General features: G+C 47.0%; 1 pseudogene; it reads left to right on the top strand.

Moving 5' to 3' along the window:
* Window positions 1-7,928: 7,928 nt before the first annotated feature.
* Window positions 7,929-8,372, top strand: LOC142451688 (large ribosomal subunit protein uL15 pseudogene; annotated as a pseudogene).
* The last annotated feature ends 6,839 nt before the right edge of the window (window positions 8,373-15,211 follow it).

Here is a 15,211-nt window from a genome sequence, read left to right as displayed (position 1 = left end):
CTTCTAGAAGGGTAACTCAGGAGGAGCAACTTCTGCTTGCCCACTAGATGATGCCAGTTATACCTCACACCAGGCCTCCACAGGGTGTTCAGTGGCTAATCTTTCAGGAGCGGATCACCAGGCCTTTCTGCCACGGTACCTCTGGGTGGACTTGAACCTCCAGCCTCTAGTTTGCGTCCAAGTGCTTCAGCCGTTGGTGCCGCCCGGGGACTCCTAGCAGATGCCTGAGTGGAGCATTTCAGACGCTGGTTCACAGCCCCGTGAGATCTGTTTAATGAGTTTCAATCCGCGTTTTGTTTCAAGAAAATGAAATGGAACAGAAATGAAGAGACTAGAATTAGAAAACATCTGACTAACAAGCTCTCATCAGCGTACCTTTTAATAAAACGCTTCACTCGCGGTTATGTGTGTGTGCATGCTGGATTCATGCCGTAACATGTCTTTCTTTCTTTCTTTTTTTTTTTACGTTTTATTAGGGACTCATACAATTCTTATCACAATCCATACATATACATACATCAATTGTATAAAGCACATCCATACATTCCCTGCCCCAATCATTCTCAAAGCATTCGCTCTCCACTTAAGCCCTTTGCATCAGGTTCTCTTTTTTTTTCCCCTCCCCCCTGCTCCCCCCTCCCTCATGTGCCCTTGGTAATTTTTTTTTTTTTTTGTATTCAATGGCACTCTGTCGAATTGTCCCGAGGCCTTATAAAAACTATTTTAAAAATTAATTTGTGTTTTTTTTTATTTTAACAATTTATTAGGGGCTCATACAATTCTTATCACAGTTCATACATATACATACATCAATTGTATAAAACACATCTGTACAGTCTTTGCCCTAATCATTTTTTCTCCTCTTTTCTTTTCTAACATTTTATTAGGGACTCATACAACTCTTATCACCATCCATACATATACATACATCAATTGTATAAAGCACATCCATACATTCCCTGCCCCAATCATTCTCAAGGCATTTGCTCTCCACTTAAGCCCCTTGCATCAGGTCCTCTTTTTTTTTCCCCTCCCTCCCCTTTCCCCCCTCCCTCATATGCCCTTGGTAATTTATACATCGTTATTTTGTCATATCTTGCCCTATCCGGAGTCTCCCTTCCCCCCCTTCTCTGCTGTCCCTCTCCCAGGGAAGAGGTCACATGTGGATCCTTGTAATCAGTTCCCCCTTTCCAACCCACTCATCCTCCACTCTCCCAGCATCGTCCCTCATACCCTTGGTCCTGAAGGTATCATCCACCCTGGATTCCCTGTACCTCCAACCCTCATATGCACCAGTGTACAGCCTCTGTCCTATCCAGCCCTGCAAGGTAGAATTTGGATCATGGTAGTTGGGGGGAGGAAGCATCCAGGATCTGGGGGAAAGCTGTGTTCTTCATCGGTACTACCTCGCACCCTAATTAACCCATCTCCTCTCCTAAACCCCTCTATGAGGGGATCTCCATTGGCCGACACTTGGGCCTTGGGTCTCCACTCTGCACTTCCCCCTTCATTTAATATGGTATATATTCATATACATATACACATACATACACACACTTATATCTTTTTTTTTTTTGCATGATGCCTTTATACCTGGTCCCTTTGGCACCCCGTGATCGCACTGGCCGGTGTGCTTCTTCCATGTGGGCTTTTTTGCTTCTGAGCTAGATGGCCGCTTGTTTATCTTCAAGCCTTTAAGACCCCAGTCACTATCTCTTTTGATAGCCGGGCACCATCAGCTTTCTTCACCACATTTACTTGTTCACCCACTTTGGCTTCAGCCGTTGTGTCATAAGAGTGAGCATCATAGAGTTCCAATTTAATAAAAGAAGGTATTCATGCATTGAGGGAGTGTTTGAGTAGAGGCCGCCCTTGGTAATTTATACATCGTTATTTTGTCATATCTTGCCCTATCCGGAGTCTCCCTCCCCCCACTTCTCTGCCTTCCCTCTCCCAGTGAGGAGGTCACACGTGGACCCCTGTAATCAGTTCCCCCTTTCCAACCCACTCGCCCTCCATTCTCCCAGCACCCTCACACCCCTGGTCATGAAGGTATCATCCACCCTGGATTCCCTGTGCCTCCAGCCCCCATATGCACCAGTGTACAACTTCTGCCCTATTCAGTTCTGCAAGGTAGAATTCGGATCATGGTAGTTGGGGGTAGGAAGCATCCAGGACCCAGGGGAAAGCTGTGTTCTTCATCGGTACTACCTCGCACCCTCATTGACCCATCTCCTCTCCTGAACCCCTCTGTGAGGGGATCTCCATTGGCCTACACTTGGGCCTTGGATCTCCACTCTGCACTTCCCCCTTCATTCAATATGGTATATATATATATATACACACATATATACATATACATATGGTATGTATGGTATTCATGCATTGAGGGAGTGTTTGAGTAGAGGCCCAAGGTCCTTCCGGCACCTTAATACTTAACCTATAAATATAGACACATAGATCTACTTCCCAATCCTCCTATATATATTTGCATGTACATGTCTTTGTCTAGACCTCCATAAATGCCCTTTGACTCCTAGCTCTTTCCTCCATTTCCCTTGACTTTCCTCCTGCCCTACTACCATGCTCCGTCCCCACCTGGGCTAGAGTATACCTCTTCTCTAAGCAACCTTACCCTTGATCATTCCCCACCAGACCTGCCACTCCCCCCTCTCTACCATTTTGGTCCCATGTTGTTCCCTTGTCCCTGTGTTTATTAACACCACTTCCTTACCCCCCCCTACCCCCCCACCCCAAGTCCCCCCGGAAATGTCTGTCCCATTGTTTTTCCTCCAGATAGTTCATCCAGCCTGTCCTATTCAGACAGACCTGTGGAGACACTAACATGCAAGAAAACAAGACAGAGGAAAACAAAGCAACAGTATACAACCTGACAACAAAACAACAACAACAAACCACTGACAAAGAACAAAACAAAACACTTCACAAAATAAAAGCTTGTAGTTCGTTCAGGGATCATTTGCTGGCCCTTGGGAGCGTTTTCCAGTCCAGTCTGTTGGGGTACCACGCCCTGGCCCCAAAGTCCACTTTCAGCATTCCCTGGGGACCTTGCTGCTCCATTCCCTTGCTGTTCCGCTGCACTCTCCCAGTGCTTTGCCTCGGTGTGGTGGGGTCAGGTCAGGTGCCATTCCCACACTGTATCTCCAGTGCTGTCCCCTGTATCGCCGTTAGCCACTGAGGGGCATTATTTCTCATGTCTTTCTTTTTTAAAAATCATTTTATTAGGGCCTCATACAACGCTTATCACAATCCATCAATTGTGTGAAGCACATCTGTGCATTCATTGCCCTCATCATTCTCAAAACATTTGCTTTCCATGACATGTCTTTCTTACGATGCGCTTGGATCAAAAACATTTGGTCGTCCCAATGCCAAAGGAAGCTGGTCTTGAATGGGGTAGGCATGGAAGCAGGTTCTTGGGCTACATGTCCTACATCGCAGCCCATTGCAGTTAGCGAGAGACTGGCCTTTGTTGAGTCCCCATCCTGTGCCACGCCCCCCTGCACACAGCATGTCAGCTCCCCCTCTAGTCTAGGTCATGTTGGGATTGGAGGTGTGAGGGCTGTGTCCCAGCACTGCTCCATCTCAGAGCGAAGCTCGTGGATGAGTCTAGTCTTCTGACTCCCACCTTGCTGTTCTGGACTGCATGAGAGAAACGCCCCCCCCCACTTTTAAAAACATTTTATTAGGGGCTCATACAACTCTTACCGCAATCCACACATACGTTAATTGTGTAAAGCACATCTGTACATTCTTTGCCCTCATCGTTTTCAAAGCATTTGTTCTCCACTTAAGCCCTTGGCATCAGGTCTTTTTTCCCCTCCCTCCCCGCTCCCCGCTCCCTCATGAGCCCTTGATAATTTATAATTTATTATTTTGTCATATCTTGCCCTGCCTGGCGTCTCCCTGAGAGAAGAAGTAGGGGTATTGAGAGACTGAAATACTGAACGCAACTGAATGTTAAATTTTAGGCATCCGTGGAGGGAAGCATACAGCTCCGCAAATCACACTTCAAAGGCTTCACGCCACACAGCAAACAGCCCTTCAGAAAGAAAACGCGCCTGCGTGGCTGGTTTGTGTGGGAGACAGTTCAAAGACCCCTCCGAGGCTGGACAGCAAGGACCGGGAGCATTGAGCTGGAGTAAGTTTTCAGAGCAGAAAAACAGCACTCAAAAGGACCCTTTACTCCATCATTTTTCTCCAGTGGTGAGCAAATGCTTATTGGGAATCAATCATGTGGCTCCTACTGTGATGCTCAAGGCCATCGAGTGGATCCCCCCTTATCCTGAAAGGATCCCCCTTAACCTGTCCCTGTGAGCTTCTCCCACTGCGACTCTTTACGGAAGTAGAAAGCCTCCTCCCTCTTATGCAGGCGGACGGTTTCAAACTACGGACCTTGCCTTCAGCAGCCTGGAGGCTCTCCGTGAGATGGGTGAACAGGTGGTTGCAAGAACAATGTTGAGGATGGTGCAGGGCCACGTGGTGCTTTGTCCTGGGGGGCCGGGGGTAAGGATGAGTGGGAAACAACTCAACGGCACCTGGCAACAGCCGTGACACTCTAGGTGGGGGGAGTTCGAAGACCCAGAAACCTTGGACTTCAAGCCATTCGCCAGATCTGTGTCCATGTCTCTAAGGAGCCCTGGTGGCTCTTGGCTGCTCACCGAAATGTTGACAGTTTCAAGCCACCCAGAGACTCCACGGGAGAAAGACCTGGCGTCCATAAAGATTATGGCCAGGAAAACTCTATGGGACAGTTCTATGACAGCTATAAGTCAAAATCAACTCTGTGGGGCCTAGCAGCAATATATATGTGTACACCGTGTGTATCTCACCTGTATCTAGGTGAGTCACTATATACTACATACATATATACATATACACACAGACACATATACATACAAATATATGTATATCTATAATCACCTGGATGTGCACATACAGGCATGAGTTCACATGCAGGACCACGAGGCACATGTTACATGCAACATAGGAAGGAAAGGGAGAGAAAATCGCGGTGAAATGGCAAGCCAGAGGGAGGCAGCAGGCCTGAGGGCTGGGAGGTGCCGTGGGGCGGATCTGCAGCCGGAGAAGTGCTGGCCATCCTCACACGATGTGCAAACTGACAGCATTGCATCTGTCCGTGTGAGAGCGGGTGGTTGAGGTTCCCCCGCTCCCCTCGCTGATAAGACGAGGACACTCTCTGGGGAGACTTACTGGGTTAGTGATAGCAGCAAAGAGAGTCATTCCGTGAGCTCACTTAGCTGAGAAGTCCCGTGATTTATGAGATATTAAGGAAGCAGGGTCTCGCGGTAACATTAGGAGCCTGGGAGTGTTGACTTGTAGTTTTCTTGACCGGCAATGTCCTTGATGTGCAGGGTGAACTTCAGACCTTCAGCCTACCTCATTCCCTTCATTTCCTGCTACTGCCCCAGCTCCTCGCCTACTCATCCCCTCCCATGTGCTGCACACGCACACACACGCACACACACGAAGTCCTGCTCTTTGTTTCTGGCCATGAGCACACGTTCTGTTTCTCAGAGACAGGAAGCGCAAGGAAATTACAGATGCTTGCCAATCATCACCTCCATGTTCTTTATTTGACTGCTTCCTATGTACACTCTGAAGGAACCCTGATGGACTAATGGATTCTGAGTTGGGTTGCTAACTGCAAGGTCAGTAGTTCGAACCCACCAGCCACTTTGTGGGAGAAGCTTGAGGTTTTCTGCTCCCATAAAAATGTTTTTATTTAAAAATTTTTAAAAATCATTTTATTGGGGGCTCATACAACTCTTATCACAATCCATACATCCATCCATTGTGTCAAGCACATTTGTACATTCATTGCCCTCATCATTCTCAAAACATTTGCCCTCCACTTAAGCCCCTGCCATCAGCTCCTCATATTTTCCCTCTCTCTCCCCGCTGCACCGCCCCCTCATGAACCCTTGATAATTTATAAATTATTATTATTTTGTCCCCCATAAAGATTTACAAATATGGAAACCCACAGGGGCAGCTCTAGGCTGCCTTGTACGGTTGCCATGAGTCAGAGTTGACTAGATGGCAGTGCGTGATTGCATATGTGCCCGGTAGCGCAGAGAGGAAAGCACTCGGTTGCTAACTGAAGGGTTGACAGTAGCAACCCACCAGGCTGCCCCTCAGGGGAAAGATGTGGCAGTCTGCTCTGTAGAGAGCGTGGGCAGTTCTACTCTGTCCTGAGGTCGCCATGAGTCAAGTCAACGTGACAGCAATGGGGGATGCTGCTGCTGTCTGAATCCTACTGTGCTTTTTCCAGATTGGATGGCTGCTCTTCCAGAACTGGCCAGCCTTCTTTCCTGTGCTATCTCCACGGCCCTCACACATGTGCTGTGCAATCAATAAGCATCAACTGGATTATTAATGACGTTTATTGGCCATCGTTGTAAAGTGGTGACCACATTGGCCTACCAAGCAGCTTTAGATCATTGGGGGCAAAGAGTCAGAGAAAAGTAAGGTATTAACTTCCAAAAGACTTCCCTTTAGACAAAAGCCATCAATACTTAGCCTTTTGTGGTTTTCTGCATGACATGAAGAAGCTTCCATATAACTGATACACACCCATGGGCGCCTCACAGTGGCCGAGCTCTGGGCAACCACGGCACCGAGACCTGACCGGGGGTCTCGCTTTCCAGCGAAGATGACCTTCCCCATGTGTTTTCTGATTCAAGTTAGTCATCTGGACTTGGTAAAAGCCGTCGATGTTTCATCCTAAAATGACACAAACACGGGGTTTTCATGTGCCACAGCCTGTTCTGATGACATGCACTATACAAATGATACCCTTATCTCTGCTTGCTTCTTCTACATGGTTTCAACCTTCTCAGATACATTTGGGAGGGTGGGGGGAAAGTGAGGGAGAAAGGGGGAACCGATGACAAGGATCCACAAATTACCTCCTCCCAGGGGGTCGGACAGTGGACAAGTGGGTGAAGGGAGACATCAGATGGTGTAAGATTTGACAAAATAATAATAATTTATAAATTATCAAGGGTTTGTGAGGGAAAGGGGGCGGAGAGGGAGGGGGAAAACGAGGAGCTGATACCAAGGGCTCAAGTAGAAAGCAGATGTTTTGAAAATGATGAGGGAAACAAATGTACAAAAGTGCTTGACACAATGGATGTATGTGTGGATTGTGATAAGAGTTGTACGAGCCCCCAATAAAATGACTTAATTTTTTTAAAGATATGTTTATACACACTCTGTCCTCTAGTAAAAGCAGCTGCCATTTATTAAGCATTGTGCGCTGTGTGGCCCACGGAGACCTCGTACTGACCGCTGGGAGGTGGATGTTTCTGGGTGGCATGTTTGAACTCTTCATCATGGAGCCAAGATGACCTGCTCTGTAATGCTGGCACGCTGCCCCAAGAGCAAAAGGCTATCTAATGTGGTAGCAAAAGAGAGTATGCATGGTCTTAGCAACACGGACGTCTGCTAACTAAGGCTGACCTGCTCATTGCCAGCTCGATAACTAAGGTGTGGGACTTTGACTCTAAGTCTTTGATACGATTCTATTGGACTCGTTCAGTCCTGAAAAGGGTGTACTTGTTGTCCTCATTAGAATAGAGACCTGGTCTGGGTTTCTGTTTACTTCTCTTGGTTTTGCCAAAACAAAATTAGGAAGTTAATGAATGCATTAAACATCACCACGTTGTCCTGCGATCCCTGCTTTATAATGAAAGAGCAGGTAACTGACTACTCTCACGAGAGTCAATGACCTGATCATGTATCATGAAGGCTTATAGAACGGTGGCCTAGCAGAGACTGCCCAAAACAGTTAGAACATGTTTAGAGATTATAGTGCTATGTGGCACGATGCAGTAGAAGAGGGCTTTAAAGAGTTAACAGGCTCTTTCGTCTCAGAAGCCGACATGCCTTCCAGACTGAGGAAGACCCAGAAACTTAGAGGCCGCGTGAGTCACGGCCACGGCCGCATCGGGAAGCACCGGGAGCGCCCAGGAGCCGGGGTAATGCTGGCGACTTGCATCATCACAGGGTCAACTTCGACAAATACCACCCAGGTGACTTTGGAAAAGTCGGTGTGCGGCACTACCACTTGAAGAGGAACCAGAACTTCTGCCCAACTGTGAACCTCGATAGACTGCGGACCTTGGTCAGTGAGCAGACCAGGGTCAGCGCTGCCAGAAATGAGACGGGAGCTGCTCCCACCACGGATGTGGTGCGGCCGGGCTGCTACAGAGCTCTGGGGAAGGAGAGCTTCCAGAGCAGCCTGTCATCGTTCAGACCACATTCTTCAGCAGAAGCGCTGAGGGGAAGGAGAAGGTGTTGGGGGGACCTGTGTCCTGGTGGTTTGAAGCTACGTGAAGGTTTAATTAAAAGTTAAAAATGCAACAACAACAAAAAAAGAGTTAACAGGAAAATGGAATTTAAAGATAATAGCGTTTTTCCATCAACCTTTGGAAGCCCCCTTGTAAATGCGCTCAACCGTATGGTTAAGTCATTCTCACAGCCGGAATACACAGAGCTAAGAACCAGGAGGTGAAATTGGCCAAGTTTATACCCAATGACCCATTTGGGCACCTCTATCCCATGGATTTATTTTCTCCAGGTTTAGAGGTTTTAGTACTCAAAGTGCGAATATTTCCGCCAGGAGACATATTTAAATGGAAACTAATCCATTAGCTTTCTGGGAGTTTGTCTCCATGGTGGTGGTGGTGGTGGAGGGTTTAAAGTGTTGGTAGACACCTGCAAGATGATTGGACAGTCCCTCTCAGAAGGGCCACACAGAAAGGATGACAAACCCAGGGAGCAGCATGGCGCTGATGAACCATACAACTATCCTCTAGCTCTGCCCTCCACTTACTATTATGGCTGTTATTTCCTTTACCTCATTAATCATGTTAGATTTGCATATGTTCATTTGCATATTTCATATGTTGCATATTTAAGATTGTTTAGTACATGAAAGTCAAGATAGATAACCCATCAGAAACAGTAACAGGAGTGTAGTGGGGAGGAGATGAGTCACTCAGGGTTCAGTGTAGCAACAATGAAACTCAAAACCTGCCTCTAGTTCTTGAACGCTTCCTCCCCCCAACTATCATGATCCCAATTCTACCTTGCAAACCTGGTGAGACCAGAGGATGCACAGCGGTTCGGAGGGGAACTGGAAACACAGGGAATCCAGGACAGATGAACCCCTCAGGACCAGTGGTGAGAGTGGCAATACCGGGAGGGAAGGGAGTTAGAAAGGGGGAACGGATCACAAAGATCTACATATAACCTCCTCCCTGGGGGATGGGCAACAGAAAAGTGGGTGAAGGGAGACGCCGGGCAGTGTAAGATAAGATAAAATAATAATTTATAAATGATTAAGGTTTCATGAGGGAAGGGGGAATGGGGAAGGAGGGGGAGGGGAAAAAGGAAAATGAGGAGCTGATTCCAGGAACCCAAGCAGAAAGCGAATTTTGAGAATGATGAGGGCAACGAATGTATAAGTGTGCTTGATACAATTGATGTATGTATGGATTGTGATAAGAGTTGTATGAGCCCCAATAAAATGATTTAAAAAAAACAAACAGTAACAGGAGTAATGGGTCCCTGAGGGTATGGGAAGAAATTGAGGGTGGGGTGAAGAACGGGGAGCTGATAGTACTAATGACTGTAGAACCCCACTCGATGGGCTCCAACAACAGAACTGTACCTGAATGGATATATTGGGTTGTGTAAGATATGGCCAAAAATACACAAATATTATAGAAAAAAAGGAATAAGGGTTCCTGGGGGTTATTGTGGGGGAGGGAGGGGACAAAAGGGAGCTGATATCAAGGAATTCAAGAGCAAAGAAAATGTTTTGAAACTGATTGTGGTAGCAATTTTATAACACTGCTTGATGTGATTGAATTATGGAATGTTATGATATCTATAATAGCTCCCAATAAAAATGACTTTTAAAAAGAAAAATAATAAACCACTGCATTACTAAAAAATAAGAATAAGCAGCCTAGTCACAGAGAAGACCAAATGGCCAGCCCCGCTATGGGACACGACATCCCTCAATGACCCATAGCCCTACATGGGACAACACTGGAGACACTGTGGGAATTGCGCCTGATCTGGTCGCACCACACCGAGGCAAAACACTAAGGGCGTGCAACAGAACAGCAAGGGAAGCACAGCAAGGAAGTCCCAGGGAATACCAAAAATAGACATTGAGGCCAGACTCTACCGGAAAACTCTCCTAAAGGTCAACAAACACAGTTGAACTATTCACAAGCTTTGCTCTTTTTTGTCACTGTTTTTTTTGTTTTGTTTTGTTGCTTTGTTTTGCTGTCTGTTTTTGTGCATATTATTATCTCTGCAGGTCTATCTAGAGAAGATAGGTGGATAAACGAACTGGAGGAGAAAACAACGGGACTGACGGTTCGGGGGGGACATGGGAGAGGGGGGCTGGGGGGAAGGAAGTGGTGGCAACAAACCCAGGGACAAGGGAACAACAAGTGATCCAAAATCGGTGGCAAGGAAGGTATAAGAGGCCTGGTAGGGCTTGATTCAAGGGCAATGTAACCAAGAGGAATTATTGAAACCCAAATGAAGGTTGAGCATGATAGTGGGACAAGAGGAAAGTCAAAGAAAATAAAGGAAAGAACTAGGAGGCAAAGGGCATTTATAGAGTTCTAAATACAGGCATGTATATATGTAAATATGTATGATGATGGGGAAACAGATCTACGTGCATGTATTTATAGGTTTAGTATTAAGGTAGCAGATGGACATTGGACCTCTACTCAAGTACTCCCTCAATATAAGAACACTTTGTTCTAATAACCTGGTATTCCATGATGTTCAGTTTCTCCACACAATCGCTGAAGACAAAGCAGTTGCATAAGCAAATGTGGTGAAAAAAGCTGATGGTGCCTAGTGTTGTTAGTCGGGGTACTTTAGAGAAACAAATCCATAGAAACTCATATATAAGAAGGAGTTTTATATAAAGATTAAGTGTGTATCAAGAAAACATCCCAACCCAGTGCTGCCCAAGTCTACAAGTCCAACATTAACCCATATGTCTGACACCAATCCACAAAGTCCTCCTCCATCTCACAAAACACAAGCAATGATGCCAGAGGAGGAAAGCCGAATCAGTGAACGTGTAAGCATCTCAGCATTGGCAGGGGTCTCCACACCCTCCACCCAGGGCTGCATCGGGGTAGGTCCATGTGGCTTCTCCTCGGGGATGTCTTGCAGGAAGTGAACCTTGCCTGCTGAAGCAGGGAACTGGCTAAGGCAGCTGCACCCTGGTCCGACCACCAGAAAGCAAGAGACCCGAGAACTCGAAAGGCGAGGCTCACTGAGCCATTTATCTCTCCATCTTTCAATTAACCCCACATTTGTTTATCAGCCAGGTTGGCACAATAAACTTTCACTATCTCACCCAACTATCAAAAGATATAGAGTCTGGGGCCTTAAAGGCTTTAAGATAAACAATCAACCATCTAGCTCAGAAGCAACAAAGCCACATAGAAGAAGCACACCAGACTATGTGAACACGAGGTGTTGAAGGGATCAGGTATCAGGCATCAAAGGAAAAAAAAAACCATCATTGTGAATTAGCAGGAGTGAATATTGGGGACCCAAGCCCATCTGTAGGCAACTGGACATCCCCTTACAGAAGGGTCTCAGGGAGGAGACAAGCCAGTCAGGGTACAGTGCAGCAATGATGAAACATATAACTTTCCTCTAGTTCTTAAATACTCTCTTCCCCACCACTATCATGATCCCAATTCTATCTTACAAATCCGGTTAGACCAGAGGATGTACACTGGTACAGATAAGAACTGGAAATACAGGGAATACAGGGCTGATGATCCCTTCAGGACCAGTGATGAGAGTGATGATACCGGGGGTGGGGTGGGTGGTGGGTGGAGGGAAGGTGGGGTAGAAAGGGGGAACCGATTATAAGGATCTACATATAACCCCCTCCCTGGAGGATGGAAAACAGAAAAGTGGGTGAAGGGAGAGGTCAGACATTGTAAGATATGACAAAATAATAATAATTTATAAATTATCAAGGATTCATGAAGGTGGGGGGAGTGGGGAGGGAGAGGAAAAATTGAGGAGCTGATACCAAGGGCTCAAGTAGAAAGCAAATGTTTTGAGAATGATGATGGCAACAAATGTACAAATGTGCTTGACACAATGGATGGATGGATGGATTGTGATAAGAGTTGCATGAGCCCCCAATAAAATGATTTAAAAGAAGAACAAAAAAGAACCAATATTCCTTCCTTCCTCGGGGGCTACAGTGTGTGGTTTGGAGGAGTGTGTACAGTGGAAGGCCAGGAACCCCCCATTGAGCCCCCACCCAAGCCTTTGACTCTGGAGACTGTGCCCCAGACAAGCTGACAGACAACGGTAGGAGATGGCACTTCCTAGAGAAGTTTATCAGCCAGCCTGCTTCTGGAGCGTTCCTTTCCGGTGCCTGGACAGCCTGGCGTGTTGTCCATTTCCAAGGCGTTCTCTAGTTCTCCTGGGATCACCTTTCCTGCTGAAGTTAAGCCCCAGGTGGTCCGTTGTTTCCAGGCAACAGCTCTGGCTGGGACACAAGGCAGCAAGCACAAACACAAAGGCACCTTTTCGTATTGTGACTTAGACTAAACGTGCTTAGAACTGTTCTTTTTCTTCTTTTAACTTGAATTTCAAATAAAGATGGTGTGAGCGTCCATTCCAGAAGTTCAGAACCCGTGGAGAGAGCAGTAATAGCCGTGTAAATAAAGACCATAAGAGAGAAGAAGCAACGCTCCAAGGTGTGATCTAGAATTTTATCTTCAGAAACAATTGACGGGGAACACTCCTACACCACACCTTACTCTTAAACCAGGCACTCAGTCCAAAACACCTGGAAACAAACCAGAAAGGATAAACTACAAATAAGAAAGCAAAATTTGGAGACTCTCAACCAACCTGATTCCATATCTCGGATTTTGCTCAATGGAAAACGGCAGCAAATCTTCGTCTTAGAAAGAAGATTCTTCTCTTGTGTTCCTTTTTCCTTCTCCCGTCTTCCATGGGCGCCTTGCTTTCATATTCATTTGCATCCTTGACATGCAAATATGTCCCTACTTCCCTTTTCTTCTTTCTTCTCTCTTTTAAGCAAGATCCGGAGTGTCTGGCTAACAGACTTTGAAGCTGTTCATCGCGTGTGTGTGTGTGTGTGTGTGTGTGTGTGTGTGTGTGAGCGCATCTTCCCTGAAGGCCTGATCTTTGCTAACCCAGTGTTAGTGGGATGGTGTGTTCGTCTGGTAGACTAGAGAGCCAAAACCCATAGACGCTCATATGTGTATAAGCAAGAGCTTTATATACAAGAGCAATTGTATGTTAAGAAAACATCCCAGCCCAATCCAAATCAAGTCCATAAGTCTGATATTAGCCCATATGTCTAATACCAGTCTATAAATTCCTCTTCAGACTCATGTAACACATGCAATGACGCCGAATGCTGGTAGATCACAGGCCAGTGGGTGGAAAATCTCATGTATCCAGTGGTGATGGAAGCATCTCAGGGCTGGCGTGAGTCTCCATGTGGCTCCTCCAGCTCCAGGGTTCTGGCTCCAGTAAAATCCAGAGGGTACAAAGAACACCCTACTACAGTTTCCCACCAAAGAGTCTTGGACTGGATCCTCAAGCTGACACCTGTCTATGTGGCCTGGGCCGGCCTGGAACTGCCCCAGAGCAGAGTGAACAAACGGGAATAAGGTAGGATGGGAAGTCAAAAATCAACCAACCAAACAAACAAACAAACAAATGGGCTGATCACTGGTGCTTTGCTCAAACTAATAACAATGAGATCTATAATGACAGCAACGGCTTATTGTCAGTGCTCTACATTTTGGACAGTGTTTTCAAATACATATATTTTAGCATTCAGAAACTGAGGTTCAATGACTCTGAGACTTGCACCTCCTAACTGGTGGGTAGCCACGTTCTGTGCAGTGAGCCACACCAACACTCCCAGCACGTGGAGACTGTGCCTTAGAGGTTTCTCACACAATGAGCGCAAGGAGAGTCCTTAGTCCACAACAAGAGCCTCAGAAAAGGGCGCTTGAGACGAACAAAGGAGAAGGCTCTGTCTTCCAGTCCAGGGTGTGTGAAGGCGTAGCTCCCTGAGTGGGCTTCGGTAAGCAGCCTCCCAGGTTGGTTCCTTCGCTTTCTGTCTCTTGCCCTGCCCGTAGCACTGTGAGAGCAGGTAAATCCTAGGGCTCGCCCTTTCCAGAAGGATGCCTTTGGGAAAGGCATTTCTTTCTTTTTAACATCATGGCTGGAAGGAGGGGCACAACAAAAACATCTGCCGGCTCAACCCTTTATACCTGTACAAATTCAGCGGCATTGATTCGGTGGTGCAAACATTGCCACGATCCATTTCTGAATCACTCCTCCGCCAGCACAGACACGCAGTGCCTCCGAACCTTTAAACCAGGACTCCTCTCCCAGTCCCTCTCACCCCCTTGCCCCCCGAGGAGTTGATCCTTAGTCATCTGGTCTCGGAGCGTGTGGTTTTTAAGTGGGATGTGTCCTTTTGTGATGTACTTATTTCACTCTCCTGTTCTCCTCACTCACTTGCAAGGCTCTTCTGCGCTGTTGCAGGCACTGGGCTTCATTTCTCCGCATAGCTGAGCAATAGTCCATTGTCTGGAGGTACCGTTTTCTGCTTATCCAGTCACCGGGTGATGAGCAGGTGGGCTTTCCTCTGGGGGCTGTGGGACGCCTGCTGGATGCTTGAGCTGCAGGCTGCAGGGTTCTCTTTGAGTTCCTGCTGCCAGCGATGCTGAGCTTCCACGTAGGAGACGGGGTCACGGGTAGTTAGACTTCGTCTGGGGAACTTTTGGCAGGTTATCAGGAGGGACCAGTCCCTGGAGAAGGACCTCATGCTTGGGAAAGCAGAGACACAGTGAAGAAGGATGGATGGATACAGTCGCTGCAACAATGGGCTCAAATACGACAGTTGTGAGGATGACACGGGACCGGACAGTGTTCCCTTCTGGGTCGCTATGGGTTGGAATCGGCTCGATGGCACCTAGTAGTAACAAAGTAATTCCTTGCTTAACCCTGGGAGGAACGGCCAAACTGCTTCGCCCGGGAGCTGTGCCGTGTTACTCCCTCTCAGCTGAGGACGAGATGAAGAAGGCGTCTGGAAAGC

This window comes from Tenrec ecaudatus, chromosome 6 (assembly GCF_050624435.1).
Source record: "Tenrec ecaudatus isolate mTenEca1 chromosome 6, mTenEca1.hap1, whole genome shotgun sequence".
Taxonomy (NCBI): domain Eukaryota; kingdom Metazoa; phylum Chordata; class Mammalia; order Afrosoricida; family Tenrecidae; genus Tenrec; species Tenrec ecaudatus.
Note: the sequence above shows the minus strand (reverse complement) of the source record. Positions and strands in the feature narration are given on the sequence as shown.